Genomic DNA, 14,531 nt, shown 5'->3' on the forward strand with positions numbered 1-14,531 from the left:
GTCTGTACCCCGTCCCTGAAAATAGTCCCAATGGTTGGAGCTGCGTTAGAGCTGGAAACATTGTGTTGCTGCTGCCTTGCTAAAGAATTTCCCCAGAGATTAATAAAGTCATTCTGAGCTTTTAAAGATAGAACTAGTTTATTATGAGATGATGACGTCACACAGACCCCCACATTGTCCACATGGAACTAAAATACTTAGTACTGCTTCTTTTTCTGTCCTGATATTAACCTCAAGTTGTCTTTAGAGAGAATACATGTATACATTAGTACATTTCATACTTTACTGTAGAGAGGAGTTTATTACAGCCTCATATAAAATCAACAACAATTGAAGCTGCAAGCAGCGTTGGACGGGACCTCGCCCCCCTGGCCCATCAGGGTCGACCCAATCACGGCCCCTGGCCTCTTTAATAGGGCTTTTCCACCAAAAAGAACCAGGTTCTAGTTCAGGGCCGGTGCCAGAGCCAGTTCTTAAATGAGCACCACCAAAGAACCGGTTCTTTTTACACCATTAACGGAGCCAGTGAGAGCTACGTCACTGCGTCACTCCAAAATGTTATACGTCACTGATTTCACCAATTCCGCTCTGACAGCCTCGTCCAGGAACCAGGAGACGGACTGTCCCAGTGGTTTAGTCCGGGTCGCTCCATCTAGTCTGACCTGAACCTCTGATGCACCAAAGAGCCAGAAGACATTACGTCTCTTCTTGTCTCTATTGGTGTTTTTTCACATCCGTCTTGTTTTAGTCCGGAGCCCCAGAGTGGACATAGAGGGGAAATAAATAACGCCTGTATGAGTTTGGGTCTTATTTTTCAACATTTGGGCGTTACACTGAGAATTTCTGCTGCTTTCACTTTATTTCTGGACGTGTCTGAATCAAAAGCTTCAACATGGAGGAATGGAGGTGTAGAATGACAGAACGCTGCTCTGAAAGCTGTTTCCATGGTAACCTAGGTAAACACTCTGATTAAAGTTCTCTTTCACATGAAGTCGTTAAAAGGCCCATTTTAGCTCTATAAACTCCAGCTTTCATTTACAGTAGTTTGTAGTTTGTTTTTTAGTTGCTGATGAACCAAAGTATTCATTATAAAGAAGTTCTGTGGGTTAGAAAATAATATCGGAGCGGAGACAATGGAAAACTGCTTCTAAATTATATCTGACGTAGCTGAGTGACAGGTGGAGCTCTGCAGCATCTCGAGAGCCGCGGTTCCGCGAACGTCGATTAAATAATCCCGTTCCCTCGTATTATTAAGTTCAGGGAACGACTTATTATATCGTTCCCTCGTGTATTTTTTTTTTTTTTCTCTACAACCACTCTGGGGCTCCGTGTTCGCTGGAGTTTTCAGAAAGCCAGTACAGCCTCACTTTAGGCTTTTAGGTAGAGTTAACTCCAGAGATACCTCCAGAGATAACTCCAGAGATAACTCCAGAGATACCTCCAGAGATAACTCCAGAGATAACTCCAGAGATACCTCCAGAGATACCTCCAGAGATACCTCCAGAGATACCTCCAGAGATAACTCCAGAGATAACTCCAGAGATAACTCCAGAGATAACTCCAGAGATAACTCCAGAGATAACTCCAGAGATACCTCCAGAGATAACTCCAGAGATACCTCCAGAGATAACTCCGCCCCCAGCTGATGATGCGTCGGGTCCCAGTCTAGCTCCTCTTTGGTCCAGCAACGAAGTGGGGCCAGCGTAGCACCAGTTCAGCCCCTGTTTGGCCGAGGCTTTGCTAGTGGAAAAACAAAGAACTGGAGCTAAGTTTGGCCCTGGACCAGAACTAGAACCTGGTTCTTTCCGGTGGAAAAGCCCCCTAAATGTTCTTCGCCTGAAAATCACTCAGGTTCCTCTCCGGGTGTCTCTGACCTGGAATCTGGTCTTATCTCACATGCTAATCTGCTAAGCTAAGTAGCCGAGCATTAGCATTAAAAAGCATGCCTGCTCCTGCTTCTCCCCCTTCTCCTCCTCCTCCTCCTCCTCCTCCTCCTGCTCTGTTCTCCTGCTCCGTCCTCGCCCCCTGGCCCGTTGGGGTTGGCCCAATCACAGCCTCTGGCCCCTTTAAATGTGACCTACCTGAAAATAGAATTAAGGACATCATTTTAACATGTCCTTAATTCCATTGTCAGTCCTGATGAACGTGCCAAAGTTGGTGAGGTTTTGAGCAAGTTGAGTTGGTCAAATTTGGCCTCGAAGCCGCCCCAGGCTGCAACAAAACAATAAACACTACAGGAACAATAGTAAAAAATATCGCTCTAATAACCTTTAAATTTACACTTCAAAGTTCTTCTTTGTTGTGGTCACAGTGTATGTAATGAAATTCTCGATATTTTTACAAGATCAAACAGTTCCTGAAAATGAAGTCAAATTTAACGAAACATTCTGGTGCAAAATACAATGAAATATATAAAAAAAACAACTTGTATAAATCCTTAAAAACCTCCTTGCTTGGTACCAGGTTGGAGCCTCTTGGTCGGTTTTGACCCACGGGCCTTATGTCCTCTGCTGTTAAGGAAAAGGGAAACTTAAGCTTTTCCTGGTCGACTTTGCGCTCTTTCACGCTGCAGGTCAGGTTGTTTCTTTGTTTATCTTCGACTTTCTGCTCTATTACGGGGCGTTTGGCGGGTCGGGAAAATGAAATCCATGAACGTCCGAGCGGAGCAGCATTGACGTAATCAGGTCAGGTGCGCTCAGACTCTGGCTTCAACTACGGTGTGGGATGAGGTCCAAACAAGGCAGAGCAGCTCATTTTTTCCCCACAAATTTCACTTTATTTCATGTTGATGTGCAGCTCATGGGCCGGCGCCTATTGAGGACCCCTGGTCTATGCTTTTATCCATCCATTCTTCTGTCTACCTTATCTTTCCCTCCACACATTTATCCATCCAGACATTCTTCTGTCCATCTACGTACCGATCCATTCCTCACTCCCTCATGCTTTTATCCATCCATCCATCCATCCATCCATCCATCCATCCATCCATCCATCCATCCAACCAAGCTCCACTCTGAAAGATCCTGTTGGTATCAAGGTTCAAACCAGCAACATTCTGGCTGTGAGGACCTTGAAGTATAGAGTTTCTTAAAAGTTCACTGAGGTGACCGTCCCTCGTCTGCTTTCTACAGATTCTTGAACGCCTCATACAAGGCTTAGTCCAAACTACATTGCTCCCTACCTGCCACTGTTACCACTGTTACTTGTGGCACTTTATCAAGATTTTAGAAGCAGCAGCCTGGTCTCCAATCAGGTGACTGCACGTCATCTCCAAACACGTGTCGAGGTCACATCTGCTCCCGGTGCGACCTGACTGGTGCCATCTGCCATCGTGAGTCAGCCGAACGTGGCGTTAAGCACACATTTGTTACCTGACGTGTTGTCTGCCAACACGAGCACAGACGAACACGGATGTACGCCTCATTAGAAAACCCAACGCTGGACAGGCACATCCACGACCATCGTCTCTCCTGTAAACACTCCACTTTCAGCAATGTCTCATTACATGAAAACACTTTTCTCTTTGGAGGAACTCCATGCTCTCCGATGCTCCGCTGGAGAAAGTGTGATGTATGTGTAGGTGTTTAGATCCATATTAATGTTCTTTCCAACTACAGTGTTTTTCAATTATGAAAGAAGCCTTATACAACAGAAAGCCAGTATGATGGCACTCTATGCTGCACATAATCAGTACTGCAGACTGTCACTGCAGATCTAATATAAATGTACCTATTATGGCAGTAATGAATTCACCATGTAGCCTTGTATCTCTTGGTTTATGTACATCTGGTTTATGTGATTGCACAAAGATGAGACGCAACTACATTTGGAGGCAGCATTTTATTTTATTAATTTATTTAATACATTTGTATTGAATCAATGTCATTAAACATGTCAGCAATGTTTATTTTTACCACTTCAATGCTTCCTGAACCATCAGTCCCTTCAGGATTTGACAGGATGAGACTTTTTTGTTTGTTTGTTTGTTTTTTTCTTCTTCTTTTTTTTCTTCTAAGAAAAACAATCTGGACGTAATTTCGGGGGACTGATCAGAGTGAGCCATGTAATCTTTACCTAAATCTCAGGTGGTGTTGATTCTGGAGAGGGTTATTATGGGGTTATGTTTTGTAAAGCTTAGTATATGAGGCAGTCCCTCCATGATCTTTCATGATCTTTTGACCTTTCTGATTGAAATGAAATCAAAACTTGAAAATTTTGCAAGGAATAAATTTAATTGAAAAATGTTCAAGTCCGAGAAATATGTATTTTGAGACGTTTGGAATTATAAGTGGTGCTATGTTTAGTGTAGAGTGAAGTATGTAGTCAAAGTTGTTGTTTTCCTGTAATTATTTAGTTTTTAGGCCTAATATGTTGTATTACTGTTTTACAAGTTGTGATGACATTTTCACGGAGTTGCCTCAAGTATTCTAAGATAAATACTCAAGTAAAGATACATTACTCTTAATTAAAACATGAATAAAGTTCAAATACTTAATTTCTTGCCCCCTGTGCCAACATTGAATTACTGTTTGACATATATGGACTAACAAGGTGAATTGTTTTTGGAAATGCTGCCAGTCTCTGCAGATCCTCTTGAGTTTTGTTTCAATTACTTCTTCTTGAGGTCTGTGTACAGGGCGCACCCTGAACAGGCTGCCAGTCCACTGCAGGGCTGTAAAAACAGACAATAACACGCACTGGCACCTACAGGCAGTTTAAAGTCACCTATTAACTTTACTCTGACTGTGGGAGAAGGCTTAAGTACTTACAAATGCTAACTACTTAGATAGCATACACCCCAGGGACTAGCAGTTATTGTTTGAGGAAAGAGAATATCTATACAAATTAGAAGAAGAATCTACATTATTATGGGATACTTTTTTCTTTCTCCTACATCAGGGGTGTCACTTTTATAGCTTAACCCAGCTCACCAGCGAGTCCAACGACCTGCAAGTGACCCTGCGTGGTATATAGCGTACAAGAAACATTAACTGCACCGTTTCAAGATAAAAAACCATTGATATGAAGCCCATCATCATGTTTGTATCATTATTAACAAAACAAGTTTCTGGATCACCTCCAAATTTTAATAGAATCTTCCATGGCCTAATATTTATCTGTGGTGAAAATTTTTACAAAACCCGTGCAGTATTTTTGACGTAATCTTGCTAACAGACATACAGAAAAAACAAACAATTAAAGCTGCAAGCAGCATTGAACGGGTCCTCGCACACCCACGCATGTCGGAATGTGTCGCATGTTGAGGTTTTGTGCATGTACGCCTACCTTCCTGTTTCAGGCAGGTGGCGCTATCCTCGATTGTTGTAACCGTCTTCAGGTAGTGATCAGATGTGGACTCTCATGAGAAGTATAAAGTTTCAGCCAGAATGGAGCATGTACGCCTGACTTCCTGTTTCCAGCAGGTGGCGCTATGCCTGATGGTCGTCATTGTGACGTAGCTGTGATGAGGGCCGGTCTCTGATGCTATGTGTAAACTTTGAGGCCGATCTGACCATGTTCAGTCTATTTACATTGCACTTCCTGTTTCATGACATGATTAGCCATTGCCACGCCCCCAAACGGCGGCACGAGTAAAAGTGATCACATGGTTGTGATGAGGGCCAGTGTAGCGACCAGATCTGTCCGGGGCAGGGCCCATCGGGTCTGCGCCTGCCGATGACGTCACACACAATATGAACTACGGCAACTCCACATAGACAAACTACAATCCAGGATGGATGGATGGATGGATGGATGGATGGATGGATGGATAGATGGATAGATAGATAGATAGATAGATAGATAGATAGATAGATAGAGAGATTACTGTTATTTCTATGTTTGACATTTGGCATTCATGTGTTTGTGTAGTTTTCATCAGAATCAAATCACTTTATTAAACCCTGGGGGAAATTCTTTGACATGGCTCCACACAGAATGAAATGATTTTAGTAAAGTTAAATAAGAAATATTATTTCAACTAAAAGTAAAGTTAAATAAGAAGAATTATGAGATTAACTGCCCATATATACAAAGTTACACAAAGTTGAGCTCAGCAGTGACGGCGTGGCAGAGCAGAGGGAGCTTAACAAGTGACACAACGCACATTATTTACAAGGAGGAGTTATAAGAGTCTTAATGCCTCAGGAATAAAGGATCTCCTGACACTCTGGCCCCGTTTCCACGACAACGTTTCACATGACAACACCTAATCTGTTAAAAGAAGGAGTGTGTTTTACACTGCAGCAGCAGACACAGAGACGATGTAGTTAGTCTGCCGGGCCACAGGAGGGCGCTGTTGCTTGATTTTGTAATGAAACTACACAGACATAAAGCTGAAGAAAATGGAGAGAACCTGACATCCTAGTGGACTGATGAGGAACCGGATGATATCAGGGAGAGTCTCAACTATTAAACTACTGATCTGGACCATAAAGCTAGAATATGGACCGGCAGTCAAACCACTACGGGTCGTACCACTACGGGTCGTACCACTACGGGTCGTACCGCTACGGGTCGTACCGCTACGGGTCGGCCATATTTGTTTACAACTGGATGAGCAGGAGGGAGGGGAGGGAGGGAGTGGGATGAGCATGCTCAGTAGGAGCGCTCGTAGCCTCCATCAGTCTTTGCAGGAAGGAATAGCGACTAGTGTTGTGACGATACCAACATTTTGGTATCGATACCGATACCACCATGTAGTTCGATACTTTTCCAAATAAACAGAGAAGACAAAAAAGTCATTAGATCAGCCTGTCTTAAGTAGGACCAATGTCTTTAAATGGTTTGTTACTATGCAGTAATCTGTATAACATTAAATGGCTAAAATAAAACATTTTCATATTATATTCTTTTATATTATTTATTATATTTATAATACTAATATTTATAATAGCTTACATTTTTTTCCAGAGCTATATTTTCATGGTATATAAGTTACTAGCTGTGGTTCTTTGAACTCCTTCTGCAGGTCTGGGTGTTTGTCCTTCAGGAGTTTAGCAGGTTAGTAGTGTAGCAGGTTAGTAGTGTAGCAGGTTAGTAGTGTGGCAGGTTAGTAGTGTGGCAGGTTAGTAGTTTAGCAGGTTAGTAGTGTGGCAGGTTAGTAGTTTAGTAGGTTAGTAGTGTAGCAGGTTAGTAGTGTTTCCACTCTTAACCAGACGTGTTCTCTAACACTGTTTACACAGTGGAGCTTCAGTGTTGATGGAGACACCGTGCTCTTTTGTTTTGAAGACAAAGTACTTCATATAGTACTTCTAGTACCTGTTGTTTCTACAAGTTACGGCCTTGTGGCTGTAGCAGTATTACTCTCTCTCTCTCTCTCTCTCTCTCTCTCTCTCTCTCTCTCTCTCTCTCTCTCTCTCTCTCTCTCTCTCTCTCTCTCTCTCTCTCTCTCTCTCTCTCTCTCTCTCTCTCTCTCTCTCTCTCTCTCTCTCTCTCTGAGTAAGCTACGCATGCTCACTCTCACATGAACACAATTTACTCATGCACATCCAGTATTATTTTCAAAGTACAAGCTCGGTTGAGAGAAGATTGTTTTGAAAATACGTTGTTTTGACTTTTATTTTGAAGTTGTGTAGGTCGATTTATGTATGAAGCGCTTATTCAGTTGCGGATGTCGGGTCGGAGCGCGGGAGCGCTTTCTCTCTGAGAAACCAGAGTGCAAAAGAAAAGAAAAGTGCAGAAAGCGGCGCGCTGCTTTCTATTGTCCAAAACATCCAAAAGAAGTCAGAAAGAAGAGCAGCCCGCCGACGCCTCCCCCTCAGAGACACTGACGACTCTCCTCGGTGCAAATTACAACAGTGTCACTAACACCAGAGTGAGAGACGCCGCTCACTAACACCAGAGTGAAAGCCGCTCGCTAACACCAGAGTGAGAGACGCCGCTCACTAACACCAGAGTGAGAGACGCCGCTCACTAACACCAGAGTGAGAGACGCCGCTCACTAACACCAGAGTGAGAGCAGCCGCTCACTAACACCAGAGTGAGAGCAGCCGCTCACTAACACCAGAGTGAGAGCCGCTCACTAACACCAGAGTGAGAGACGCCGCTCACTAACACCAGAGTGAGAGCCGCTCACAGTGACGACTGAAACCAAAAGGATGAACTCATAATGACTGAACTGTTGAAAGGTGATCTCATCATTATATAGTTAATTTGCTTAATTCATTGACTCAGTTCATTAAGGTGTTTAAATCAGAAGATGAGAAGAGTTTAAAATGTATTTAAAATCTTGTCTGTCCATGTACTTGAGGGGCTCAGATGTCCTAGTATTTAAAATATGCACATTTCTCTTTAATAAAATTCTGAATAAAAAATATTGAATTTATGTATAAAAGTTGTATAATATCAAAGTATTACTTCCCTGCGGTGATTTAGTAAAAAATAGTTTAAAATATACCTTAATCTAATTAAATGGGCTTACCTAAAATTGTATTTATTTGTGTTTACCTTGTTTGATGCAAAGTCTTGAACTTATTTGCGTTGTGTTTTATGTTCAAAGGTTTTTCACCTTTCATGTCACTGGAAGAATAAAAATAAGAAATTCTGAATTTGTCGGGTCCTTCCTTTGTCAAGTGTGGAAAGCCATGGCGTTAGAAAGACACTTAACACTTTGTATTCTATCAGCTTATAGATAGGTACTCTTTAATCATTCTGGATAAGATCGATATTAGTAATGTGTTCTTGATGTTTAATATATTTAGAGTGACACATCTTTAGACAATGTTTTTTTAATGATGACTTTTTTACACTTGTAGTGGTTTTAAACTTCTTCATAAAAATTCTACCTTTGTAGCTATCGCTAATATTATAGTCAGAAAATATCAGAAAGATATTTGTCATGAAAATTCTATTTGGTCATCTAATGAAAACAGTTGCACATCTCTACATTAGATTTGTAGACTTTTTTTTTTTTACTTTTAATTTGTTATTTTTTGTCCATTAATATTTTCACTCTCTCACTTGTCAAAATATATTTAAAACATATCAGACACAGATTATCCTTCTGATGTACTACGAGCAAACTGAGATTCGTGGCCATTTGACACCATAAATGTCATAATATCACATCATAAAGTAAGGCTACAATATTTATCTTCAGTCTTAGAAACCACTCCGTTTATTGTTTCACCTGTTTGGGATATGAGAAACAGACTAAATGTCACTGTTACCCATCACAGGTCTTTACAGCATTAAGTCAATACTGGTAGCTGCTAGTTATTGCTCCTTCTGTACAAGTAGCGAGGCCAGGAAAGTTTATTTATATCGCAGATTTTATCCACGGGGGAATTCAAAGCCCTTTACATGGAAAAAACCCTAAAATGCAACAAGTAAAAATGCATGAACAAATAGGTTCTGTTGAGGAAATGTGCTTGCATGTTGAAAAAACACTTAGAAAGTACTTGGAAGTAAAAAGTAAAAGGAATAGGGGAAAAAAGGACACTTCATAATAATCAGACATTCTGCTGAAGTTAAACCAGACACCTCCAGTCTCTCCTGAAGCTAAACCAGACACCTCCAGTCTCTCCTGAAGTTAAACCAGACACCTCCAGTCTCTCCTGAAGCTAAACCAGACACCTTCGGTCTCTCCTGAAGCTAAACCAGACACCTCCAGTCTCTCCTGAAGTTAAACCAGACACCTCCAGTCTCTCCTGAAGCTAAACCAGTCACCTCCAGTCTCTCCTGAAGCTAAACCAGACACCTCCAGTCTCTCCTGAAGTTAAACCAGACACCTCCAGTCTCTCCTGAAGCTAAACCAGACACCTCCAGTCTCTCCTGAAGTTAAACCAGACACCTCCAGTCTCTCCTGAAGCTAAACCAGACACCTCCAGTCTCTTCTGAAGTTAAACCAGACACCTCCAGCCTCTCCAGTCTCTCCTGAAGTTAAACCAGACACCTCCAGTCTCTCCTGAAGCTAAACCAGACACCTCCAGTCTCTCCTGAAGCTAAACCAGACACCTCCAGTCTCTCCTGAAGTTAAACCAGACACCTCCAGTCTCTCCTGAAGCTAAACCAGACACCTCCAGTCTCTCCTGAAGCTAAACCAGACACCTCCAGTCTCTCCTGAAGTTAAACCAGACACCTTATGTCTCTCCTGAAGCTAAACCAGACACCTCCAGTCTCTCCTGAAGCTAAACCAGACACCTCCAGCCTCTCCAGTCTCTCCTGAAGTTAAACCAGACACCTCCAGTCTCTCCTGAAGCTAAACCAGACCAGACACCTCTAGTCTCTCCTGAAGTTAAACCAGACACCTCCAGTCTCTCCTGAAGCTAAACCAGACACCTCCAGTCTCTCCGGAAGTTAAACCAGACACCTCCAGTCTCTCCTGAAGTTAAACCAGACACCTCCAGTCTCTCCTGAAGCTAAACCAGACACCTCCAGTCTCTCCGGAAGTTAAACCAGACACCTCCAGTCTCTCCTGAAGCTAAACCAGACACCTCCAGTCTCTCCTGAAGTTAAACCAGACACCTCCAGTCTCTCCTGAAGTTAAACCAGACACCTCCAGTCTCTCCTGAAGCTAAACCAGACACCTCCAGTCTCTCCTGAAGTTAAACCAGACACCTCCAGTCTCTCCTGAAGCTAAACCAGACACCTCCAGTCTCTTCTGAAGTTAAACCAGACACCTCCAGCCTCTCCAGTCTCTCCTGAAGTTAAACCAGACACCTCCAGTCTCTCCTGAAGCTAAACCAGACACCTCCAGTCTCTCCTGAAGCTAAACCAGACACCTCCAGTCTCTCCTGAAGTTAAACCAGACACCTCCAGTCTCTCCTGAAGCTAAACCAGACACCTCCAGTCTCTCCTGAAGCTAAACCAGACACCTCCAGTCTCTCCTGAAGTTAAACCAGACACCTTATGTCTCTCCTGAAGCTAAACCAGACACCTCCAGTCTCTCCTGAAGCTAAACCAGACACCTCCAGTCTCTCCTGAAGTTAAACTAGACACCTTCGGTCTCTCCTGAAGCTAAACCGAACACCTTCAGTCTCTCCTGAAGCTAAACCAGACACCTCCAGTCTCTCCTGAAGTTAAACCAGACACCTCCAGTCTCTCCTGAAGCTAAACCAGACCAGACACCTCTAGTCTCTCCTGAAGTTAAACCAGACACCTCCAGTCTCTCCTGAAGCTAAACCAGACACCTCCAGTCTCTCCTGAAGTTAAACCAGACACCTCCAGTCTCTACTGAAGTTAAACCAGACACCTCCAGTCTCTACTGAAGTTAAACCAGACACCTCCAGTCTTTCCTGAAGCTAAACCAGACACCTCCAGTCTCTCCTGAAGTTAAACCAGACACCTCCAGTCTCTCCTGAAGTTAAACCAGACACCTCCAGTCTCTCCTGAAGCTAAACCGAACACCTTCAGTCTCTCCTGAAGCTAAACCAGACACCTCCAGTCTCTCCTGAAGTTAAACTAGACACCTCCAGTCTCTCCTGAAGTTAAACCAGACACCTCCAGTCCTCTACCGAAGTTAAACCAGACACCTCCAGTCTCTCCTGAAGCTAAACCAGACACCTCCAGTCTCTCCTGAAGTTAAACCAGACACCTCCAGTCTCTCCTGAAGTTAAACCAGACACCTCCAGTCTCTCCTGAAGTTAAACCAGACACCTCCAGTCTCTCCTGAAGCTAAACCAGACACCTCCAGTCTCTCCTGAAGTTAAACCAGACACCGCCAGTCTCTCCTGAAGTTAAACCAGACACCTCCAGTCTCTCCTGAAGTTAAACCAGACACCTCCAGTCTCTACTGAAGTTAAACCAGACACCTCCAGTCTCTCCTGAAGTTAAACCAGACACCTCCAGTCTCTCCTGAAGCTAAACCAGACACCTCCAGTCTCTCCTGAAGTTAAACCAGACACCTCCAGTCTCTCCTGAAGCTAAACCGAACACCTTCAGTCTCTCCTGAAGCTAAACCAGACACCTTCAGTCTCTCCTGAAGTTAAACCAGACACCTCCAGTCTCTCCTGAAGTTAAACCAGACACCTCCAGTCTCTCCTGAAGCTAAACCAGACCAGACACCTCTAGTCTCTCCTGAAGTTAAACCAGACACCTCCAGTCTCTCCTGAAGCTAAACCAGACACCTCCAGTCTCTCCTGAAGTTAAACTAGACACCTTCAGTCTCTCCTGAAGCTAAACCAGTCACCTCCAGTCTCTCCTGAAGTTAAACCAGACACCTCCAGTCTCTACTGAAGTTAAACCAGACACCTTATGTCTCTCCTGAAGCTAAACCAGACACCTCCAGTCTCTCCTGAAGTTAAACCAGACACCTTATGTCTCTCCTGAAGCTAAACCAGACACCTCCAGTCCCTCTTGAAGCTAAACCAGACACCTCCAGTCTCTCCTGAAGTTAAACTAGACACCTTCAGTCTCTCCTGAAGCTAAACCAGTCACCTTCAGTCTCTCCTGAAGCTAAACCAGACACCTCCAGTCTCTCTTGAAGTTAAACCAGACACCTCCAGTCTCTCCTGAAGCTAAACCAGACACCTCCAGTCTCTCTTGAAGCTAAACCAGTCACCTCCAGTCTCTCCTGAAGTTAAACCAGACACCTTATGTCTCTCCTGAAGTTAAACCAGACACCTCCAGTCTCTCCTGAAGTTAAACCAGACACCTTATGTCTCTCTTGAAGTTAAACCAGACACCTCCAGTCTCTCCTGAAGCTAAACCAGACACCTCCAGTCTCTCTTGAAGTTAAACCAGACACCTCCAGTCTCTCTTGAAGCTAAACCAGACACCTCCAGTCTCTCCTGAAGCTAAACCAGACACCTCCAGTCTCTCTTGAAGTTAAACCAGACACCTCCAGTCTCTCTTGAAGTTAAACCAGACACCTCCAGTCTCTCCTGAAGTTAAACCAGACACCTCCAGTCTCTCCTGAAGCTAAACCAGACACCTCCAGTCCCTCTTGAAGTTAAACCAGACACCTCCAGTCTCTCCTGAAGTTAAACCAGACACCTCCAGTCTCTCCTGAAGCTAAACCAGTCACCTCCAGTCTCTCCTGAAGCTAAACCAGACACCTCCAGTCCCTCTTGAAGCTAAACCAGACACCTCCAGTCCCTCTTGAAGCTAAACCAGACACCTCCAGTCTCTCCTGAAGCTAAACCAGACACCTCCAGTCCCTCTTGAAGTTAAACCAGACACCTCCAGTCTCTCCTGAAGCTAAACCAGACACCTCCAGTCTCTCCTGAAGCTAAACCAGTCACCTCCAGTCTCTCCTGAAGCTAAACCAGACACCTCCGGTCTCTCCTGAAGCTAAACCAGACAGATCACTGCCGCTTTGGGACATTCTGAGGCATAAAACCACTCGTAGAGACCTTGTCACCGCACCCCGCCACGCTAGCTTTCCATGAAGCTACTAAGCTAACTGTGAAAGCTAACGTTAGCTTCCTAACTTAGTTACACTGACGGAACTTGCAGCCAGTAATAAAGCCAAACGCCAGCACAGCCAATCCTATTGGCCCTGGACAGATTTGGTAGGCCGGACAGATCTTCTACCTCCACCGGTGTCAGACCGTGTACAGGCTATTTACATTGCACTTCACGGTGGATAGCGTGATTAGCCATTTCCACGCCCCCAAATGGCGGTACGAGTAAAAGTAATGCTATGGTTGTGATGAGGGCCGGTCTCTGATGCAATTTGTCAAGTTTGAGGCCAATCAAGCTTTTTACACATCACTTCCTCTTTGTCCACTCCACTGACTGACTTGTGGTGAAACGTCTATTTTTGGCCGTGCCTTTTTATAGTATGGTGCCATATTAATACTCAACAATCTGTTTTCTGTCACTATGCCAATTTTCAGGTCATTTGGAATTACTCCCTCGGACAGTTCTCTCTAGAAAATTGAATTTGTTCCAAAATCTGTGAAAATCCAATATATATTTCAAAATAGCGACTTCCTGTTGAGTTGCTGGTATGAGTGTAAGAGACTTTTTTGTGCGTCTTGGGGTGTTAGATATGTGTGCCGCCTTGGTAGCTCGAGGTGAAACGGGATCCGTTTGTGTGTCTTGGTGTCTGATCGGTTGCTGTGAGGCAAGTGGATGATTGAGCTGGCAGGAGACGACCGAAGACACCAGACTGGTTCACTGCAAGATGGAGGGGTTTTAAACTGTCCACTGCCTGAAGCTCTCTGCTGCCATCCACCTCTTCTCGGTGGCGCCGTTGAGCCATTTTTCTAGTCACGTGTGTGATTAGTGTCGCAAAAAGTTATGTATGTTTAGGCCCTCAAAACTTTGTTTTCCCATAATGAAAAAGGTTTAAGAGTTAATAATTATCTTTACAATTTCAATAGGGCCCTTCGGCTCTTTCAGTGCTTGTACCCTAATAATAATCTCTATGGTTTCAATTGTCAGTGATTGGACCCTAAATATACACGATGATTCTATGTACTTGGCAGACCTAATAAGATGTAATAAGATCGGGTTGAATTTCAGATTGTACTACTTCTTTTCAGAAATTTCCGCTTGTTCATATCACGTTCTGTATTAAAGTTTTGTACAAATTTTTGTTTGTTTTGTTTTTCCCCAAACAATAGAAAACGTATAGGGCATAG

The 14,531-nt window shown here is 43.7% G+C and overlaps 1 protein-coding gene across 1 annotated transcript in view; it reads left to right on the forward strand.

Annotated features, from left to right (window-relative positions):
- pdia5 (protein disulfide isomerase family A, member 5) overlaps positions 1-14,531 on the forward strand; it is a 118,423-nt gene that overhangs the window by 32,684 nt on the left and 71,208 nt on the right. The window lies entirely within an intron of this gene.

The sequence above is a fragment of the Lipophrys pholis genome (assembly GCF_963383615.2).
Source record: "Lipophrys pholis genome assembly, chromosome: 13".
NCBI lineage: Eukaryota > Metazoa > Chordata > Actinopteri > Blenniiformes > Blenniidae > Lipophrys > Lipophrys pholis.